The sequence below is a fragment of the Schistocerca piceifrons genome, chromosome 1 (genome assembly GCF_021461385.2).
Source record: "Schistocerca piceifrons isolate TAMUIC-IGC-003096 chromosome 1, iqSchPice1.1, whole genome shotgun sequence".
NCBI classification, from domain to species: Eukaryota; Metazoa; Arthropoda; class Insecta; order Orthoptera; family Acrididae; genus Schistocerca; species Schistocerca piceifrons.
Window position 1 is genome coordinate 349,599,511 of NC_060138.1, and position 8,066 is coordinate 349,607,576.

Sequence of the window (8,066 nt, forward strand, 5' to 3'; positions counted from 1 at the left end):
CAAGGCGAGACGCGTCATAGGAGGATAGATAAAACAAACAAAAAAATCCAGTTTGGCACCCAAGAAATTTTGTGGAACTTCCTGGCAGATTAAAACTGTGTGCCGGACGGAGATTCGAACTCGGGACATTTGCCTTTCGCGAGCAAGTGCTCTGCCAACTTTTTTATCTCATTTTGATCTATAATGTTCGTTTAATTTGTTCTGGGCGGATGTTCGATGACACCCGTTCAGGTTGTTCGTTGATCCGTTCACTCAGTTTTTTTTATTACCTCACAGCTACAATTCCCCCATTACCTCGTCTATTTTCTTCCCACCTTAACAGAAGGAGGCCAACGGCCTTGCCGCAGTGGTAACACCGGTTCCCGTCAGATCGCCGAAGTTAAGTGCTGTCGGGCTGGGCTAGCACTTGGATGGGCGACCATCCAGTATGCCGGGCGCTGTTGGCAAGCGGGGGGCTCTCAGCCCTTGTGAGGCAAACTGAGGAGCTACTTGGTTGAGAAGTAGAGGCTCCGGTCTCGGAAACTGACATACGGCCGGGAGAGGGGTGTGCTGACCACATGCCCCTCCATATCCGCATCCAGTGACGCCTATGGGCTGAGAATGACACGGCGGCCGGTCGGTGCCGTTGGGCCTTCATGGCCTGTTCGGGAGGAGTTTAGTTTTTTTAACAGAAGAAGATTCATAACAGCGCACACTTCGCTGTAGAGTGAAAATAGTGCTGTCATCATGTTACGAAGGTCTTTATGTGGAGTGTAGACTTCTACTGAAGTGAAATGTGGAGAACAAGCAGTTGAGACAAGAAGAAGTGGTACACTAGAAAAAATGCGGTACAAATGTAGTACATCAGAAAAATGCTGAAGGAATGGATGTGACAGAAATATTCCTCAAAAGTTGGCGTTCAGTGAATGAACAATAAACCAAACGCGGACGCGGTCGATTTCCTTTCCAATCCGAGCTTGTGTTCCGTCTCCAACGACCTCGTCGTGGACAGGACGATAAACGGTAATCTTCCTCACTGCTCCTTTTCACCGAAGAACCAGAGTCTTTCAGTGTCTTGCAGGGAACACGTCAGCTTGCAGCCGTACTGCACAGAGAGCGGCTGCTGTGCGCGGCACGCGGGGGATTTGAACGTGCGGGGGCGGCCCCACAGTTTCCGGCAACTGCGCGCGGCGCGGCATATTAACGCGGCGGCAGTCTGTCAGCGCGGTACATGCGGGCAATTGCGGCGCCTAATTGCGACAATTCACCGGCGCGAGCTGGGGACGGCACGTGGACAGGCCGTCTCTGTCGCCCCATCTGTCGCCGCTCTCCCCGCTAGAGCCACCACGCCGCGTCCTGTTCCACTAATACACGGCAGCACCTCAGGGGCAAGTCCAAGAGCGTAGCGTTCGTACAATTCATTACGGATGTGCGACAACGTCATAGGTTAAAAACATTTCAGTTCATCCTGCAATTAAAAAAATGGTTCAAATGGCTCTGAGCACTATAGGACTTAACATCCGAGGTCATCAGTCCCCTAGACTTATAACTAATTAAACCTAACTAACCTAAGGATGTAGATGAAGATGAAACGGGAGATACGATACTGCGTGAAGAGTTTGACAGAGCACTGAAACACCTGAGTCGAAACAAGGCCTCGGGAGTAGACAACATAGAACTACTGACGGCCTTGGGAGAGCCAGTCCTGACAAAACTCTACCTACGTTTCCAGCATTTGTAGACTTAGAGAAAGCTCTTGACAATGTTGACTGGAATACTCTCTTTCAAATTCTGAAGGTGGCAGGGGTAAAATACAGGGAGCGAAAGGCTATTTACAATTTGTACAGTAACCAGATGGTAGTTATAAAGAGTCGAGGGACATGAAAGGGGAGCAGTTGTTGGGAAGGGAGTGAGACAGGGTTGTAGCCTCTCCCCGATGTTATTCAACCTGTATATTGAGCAGCAGTAAAGGAAACAGAAGAAAAATTCGGAGTAGGTATTAAAATCCACGGAGAAGATATAAAAACTTTGAGGTTCGCCGATGACATTGTAATTCTGTCAGAGACAGCAAACGACTTGGAAGAGCAGTTGAACGGAATGAAAGGAGGATATAAGATGAACATCAACAAAAGCAAAACGAGGATAATGGAATGTAGTCGAATTAAGTCGGATGATGCTGAGGGAATTAGATTAGGAAATGAGACACTTAAAGAAGTAAATGAGTTCTGCTATTTGGGGAGCAAAATAACTGATGATGGTTGAAGTAGAGAGGATATAAAATGTAGACTGGCAATGGCAAGGAAAGCGTTTCTGAAGAAGAGAAATTTGTTAACATCGAGTATAGATTTAAATGTCAGGAAGTCGTTTCTAGGATAATTATCACCCTCTACTGCATATTCAGACGTAAGTATTTGTATGGAGTGTAGCCATGTTTGGAAGTTAAACGTGGACGATAAATAGTTTAGACAAGAAGAGAATAGAAGCTTTCGAAATGTGGTGCTACAGAAGAATGCTGAAGATTAGATGGGTAGATCATATAACGAATGAGCAGGTATTGAATAGGATACGGGAGAAGAGAAGTTTGTGGCACAACTTGTCTAGAAGAAGGGATCGGCTGGTAGGACATGCTCTGAGGCATCGAGGGATCACCAGTTCAGTATTGGAGGACAGCGTGGCGGGTAAAAATCGTAGAGGGAGACCAAGAGATGAATACACTAAACAGATTTAGAAAGATGTAGGCTGCAGTAGGTACTGGGAGATGAAGAAGCTTGCACAGGATAGAGTAGCATGGAGAGCTGCATCAAACCAGTCTCAGGACTGAAGACCACAACAACAAACAGCAACAACCTAAGGACATCACACACATCTTATGCCTGAGGCAGGATTCCAATCTGCGACCGTAGCAGCCTACAATCCTACAATCCAAACTCCCCAGACATCAACATTGTTGATATCTGGGATGCCTTGCGACCAGCGGTTCAGAGGAGATATCCACCTCTTCGTACTCTTACGGATTTATGTACAGCCCTGCAGGATTCATGGTGTCATTTCCCTCTAGCACTACTTCAGACATTAGTCGAGTCCGTGCCACATCGTGTTGCGGCACTTCTGCATGCTCGCGGGGGTCCTACATGATATTAGGCTGGTGTACCAATTCCTTTGGCTCTTCAGGATATTTGGTTCGTAGATGCGCAGACGGCGCCATAAGGGAGCGGAAAACGGTAGCGGTGGGGGCCGCGAAGTGTAGTTCAAAAATGTTCAAATGTGTGTGAAATCTTATGGGACTTAACCGTTAAGGTCATCAGTCCCTAAACTTACACAGTACTTAATCTAAATTTTCCTAAGGACAAACACATACAACAATACCCGAGGGAGGACTCGAACCTCGGCCGGGACCAACCACACAGTTCATGACTGCAGCGCCTCAGACCGCTCGGCTAATCACGCGCGAAATCTAGTTCTACAGTTGAAACCTAAACACTGACACATCATGCAGAACTTCCAAGTCACTTCGAGCTAGTCTTCAAAGGATCGTATTAACAGCTCATTTCAGTACGACCAGTATTTTGACAAGTCAGCCGTTTATTACGAATGAAAACACGCACAACGGTAGTGTAACATTCTATAATGTTTATGATTTATTTCAGGAACCGTTTTTTGGGTGCTGTGCCACCTTCAGGATGGGGATGCAGTGAAATGTTGACGGATCAAAGATTTTAAACATTTCCAGAGATAAAAAAGTTAGATTTATGAATAAAACAAGAGGTATTATTTCAGTTTAAATACGATGTAAGATCATTACTGAAGATAAAAGGTGTCACACATTAACTAATGAACTATTTACGGCCGGCCGTGGTGGTCGAGCGGTTCTAGGCGCTACAGTCTGGAACCGCGCGACCGCTACGGTCGCAGGTTCAAATCCTGCCTCGGGCATGGACGTGTGTGATGTCCTTAGGTTAGTTAGGTTTAAGTAGTTCTAAGTTCTAGGGGACTGATGACCTCAGAAATTAAGTCCCATAGCGCTCAGAGCCATTTGAACTATTTACGAATTACAAGAGTTGTTCGTAGACGAAAACGAGTTTAACAATAGGCTGTGGTGATTTATTCCAAACGCGAGGCTGAACAAAATATTCACTTCTTTAATCGATCTTAACTTACAAACAGGTGACACATACCAGTGAGATTAAGCAGGTAAGTGAAGCTGCTGTTATTATATAAAGTTGCAATTTTTTTTCGTATAATCACAGAAGTGTAATGTATAAAATATTCTACCAATGACTGACGGACAATCAATCAATTCAACCGTATATAGTTAAAAACAGGGTAGATAAAGCATTACGCTGAAATTCCAACACATAGGGCGAATTATTGTAGCCTGTCTTGTACTCCTTTCCTTTTTTTCTGTTATTGTCGTGTCAGACTTAGTTTCTTCTTTTACACAATTTGAACTCACCGACATACTAATGCAGTTGCAGTGACGACAGTATTCTGAAACAAACAGTTGAGGATAATTAAGATCCACAACTAATGAAAATCTCCAGCTCGGTATTAATAGAAAAGTGTAATTCCTTCTCTTAGTTTCTTACAAATCCATACTAATTATTATTTCACCAGTTATCGATGTCCTTAAAAATTATTACATTATTTCATTGAACAAAAAGTGCAGCCACTCACATATCGCAGTAGATAAGAATGTTCTGCATTTTAAACGTGTGGCAAAATACTCTCCACTTTCTGAGCCATCATTTGCCAAAAACCCATATTGGTGTCTGGAACCGTTTATGACCGAAGAGGGATTGTGAATATTTCACTTCTACTCTGTCATTTGCAGATGCCATCGGTAGTAAGTGCACTACGTATATACACTGAAGTGCCAAAGAAACTGGTATAGGCATGCATATTCAAATGCAGATAGATGTAAACAAGCAGAATACGGCTTGTCCTCGGCAACGCCTATATAAGGCAAGTATTTGGCGCAGTTGTTAGATCGGTTACTGCTGCTACATTGGCAGGTTATCAAGATTTAAGTGAGTTTGAACGTGGTACTATAGTCGGCGCACGAGCGATGGGACACAACATCTCCGAGATAGCGATGAAGTGCGGATTTTCCCGTACGACCACTTCACGAGTGTACCGTGAACATTAGGAATCCGGTAAAACATCAAATCCCCAACACAGCTGCGGTCGGAAAAAGACCCTGCAAGAACGCGGCCAACGAAGACTGAAGAGAATCGTTCAACGTGACGGAAGTGGAACCCTTCCGCGGATTGCTGCAGATTTCAATGCTGGGCTATCAGTGTCAGCGTGCGAACCATTGAACGAAACATCATCGATATGTGCTTTCGGACCCGACGGCCCACTCGTGTACCATTGGTGATTGCACGACGCAAAGCTCTACGCCTCGCCTGGGCCCATCAACACCGACATTGGAATGTTGTTGACTGGAAACCTGTTGCCTGGTCGGATGAGTCTGGTTTCAAATCGTATCGAGCGGATGAACGTGAACGGGTATGGAGACAGCCTCATGAATGCATGGACCCTGCGTCTCATCAGGAGACTGTTCATGATGGTGGAGGCTCTACAGTGGTGTGAGGTGTGTGCAGTTGGAGTAAAATGGGATCTCTAATACGTCTATATACTAGTCTGACAGGTGACTCGTACGTAAGCATTCTGTCTGCTCACCTGCATCGGTTCGTGTCCACTGTGCATTCCGACAGACTTGGGCAGTTCCAGCAGGACAATGCGACACCCCACGCGTCCAGAATTGCTACAGAGTGGCTCCATGAATAGTATTCTGAGTTTAAACACTTCCGCTGGCCACGAAGCTCCCCATAAGTGAACATTATTGAGCTTATCTGGGATGCCTTACCTTTGCAAAACTGAGAACATGGATTTTCTTGAATTATAGCGCCAACTACAAAGAATCAAAACAAATGTGTCAGACAAAATGTACGTAGTTTTTTATGTAAAATCTGATTCTGCAATACAAATTGGGGGTCCCATCTGAAATTTTAAAGTGGCCTCACAGCCCACCCCCTGGGGGCACGTTCTCAGACTACAGTTAGCTTGTCTCAATATTAAAAGAGAATAAGTATGTTAGTTGCATTTGCTACGCAGCAGTACACGACTAAACCGTGCACCAAATGCAAATTCATAGCCATCCCTGTTTTTTCTTGCATACATAAGAATTTCGCGCAGTACCTGAGATAATGTCAAAATATCACAATAACTGTGACTATTAACGAAATGATAGGCAGTTCACCATGAACCTGGCAAATAAGGCTATGAGATGTAGGAGAATCAGCTTTTTTTACCAAATACTTTCCTTGAAATCGTTTGAGAAAGAGTGTAGAATAGCCTGCGTGTGCACGCCACCGTTGCCGCAGTGAAGCGAAAGCAGGCACAGAACGTTTCATTTGTAATGGACGAAACGCACAGCTCAGTAGGCAGCGGCGAACTAAGGCGGCCACCCCTTCTGGACAGAGGGGTGGACTCGCCCAGTGCTGAGCGAGAGAGCGCCGTCAGCACAGGCCAAGTTATTTTGCTTGAGCTCTATCAGGCAGTTACGTGTCCCTCCACTGCTGACGTACTTCATGGCACTGAAGTGGCGTACATATGCTAGTCGGTTGTATGGGATTAGTGCACTAAGATGGAAGATGTGGAGAACTTACGTAGTGATGGATACGACTCGCCTAGTTTGCACTTCTCCACGACTAAAGTGTGTATCAGTGCAGATGGTCCACTGTCTCTACGAGGAATGCTGTATCACTCGCAGCCATGTAACAGAGCTAAATATCAGTGGTCGTAAAAGGATCTTGAGTCATATGGACTGAAGATCAGACTCATACATGTTCAATGACAATCGGTTCCAAACCAAACAGGAATTGCTGTTGCCGGAGAATGCAGGTTCAGAGCGAACATTTTGGAGGAAACTAATTGCAATGGGCAATTGGAGTGGGATAGCCTGCGAAAGACCATCGGTAACACTGCTATATAAAGCTGACCTCCTTCTGTGGGTCGAACAACACAGCGGCTGGACAGTAGTTGAGTGGAGGCATGTAGCAAGCTCTGACAAGTCGCGGTTTTAGGTTTAAGGGATGTAAAGCGTAGAGTGCACTGAAAACCCAATGAGACGAGCAACCAGTAGTGTGTGGCGTGTAGTTCATGCTAGAGGTGGCTCTGCGATGTTTTGGATGTGGCTTTGGTATCATTATTTGGATTCAGTCATTCACGTTACTGTGAACATGAAACAGCGTGTTCATTTCAACATTCTCGCTGATACACTGTTGCCCTTTCTCATGTGTGTTTGTGATGAATGTGCTGTTTATACTCCCGAGTCCAAAGATGACAACAACATGTTCACATGGCTGCACATATTCGTTCCCAGTTGGCATACACTCTGGCACCGCATCGAACTTCGACTAGCCTGCTATATCACCTGATATTAATCCTGCAGAAAATGTGTAGGACTATTTGGAACAGCTGGTGAAACGCAGCAAGCAACATCCTCGCAATTTGATAGGTGTGTGGGATCTAACCAGCAGTGGGTGACTTCAGCTGCTTATTAGGCCATTATAAATGCAAGAGGCGGTGTTATGATGTATCAGTTCCATGTCTCCTGGTCGTGACAATTTTTTTTTTTTTTTGCCTCTGTGCTTATGATAACTTAATATAATACGTACGACCAAAATATCTTTGTGACTAATCTTTCTGCGAATCTATTGTAAAGTGCTCTAGAGACGAACCAGTTGATGTTCGAGGGGTTCACACACACACACTACTACTACTACTACTACTACTACTACTACCACCTGCTACTACTACTTTGCATCTGAGAGATTTTCAAATTCTGTTGTTGGCTCCCAATGAAGAAAACGGATTGGCTGTGGCAGAGAATACTTAATTTTTAATGAATTTTGTGTAAGAAGCTTCTCGCCTTTAACGACCTTGATACTCCATGTTTTTACGTACAATAAACAACGCTCCGATTTATAAAGTTCGGTGAAATCCTTAGCCGTGGTCTTTCTTTTACAACCTGACGTATTGGCAAATGGACACACGATCTCACAAACACAGGACAGTACTAC

General features: G+C 44.9%; 1 pseudogene; it reads left to right on the forward strand.

The window, feature by feature from the left end:
* The first annotated feature begins 328 nt into the window (after positions 1-328).
* On the forward strand, positions 329-446 carry LOC124725801 (annotated as a pseudogene).
* Positions 447-8,066: the final 7,620 nt, after the last annotated feature.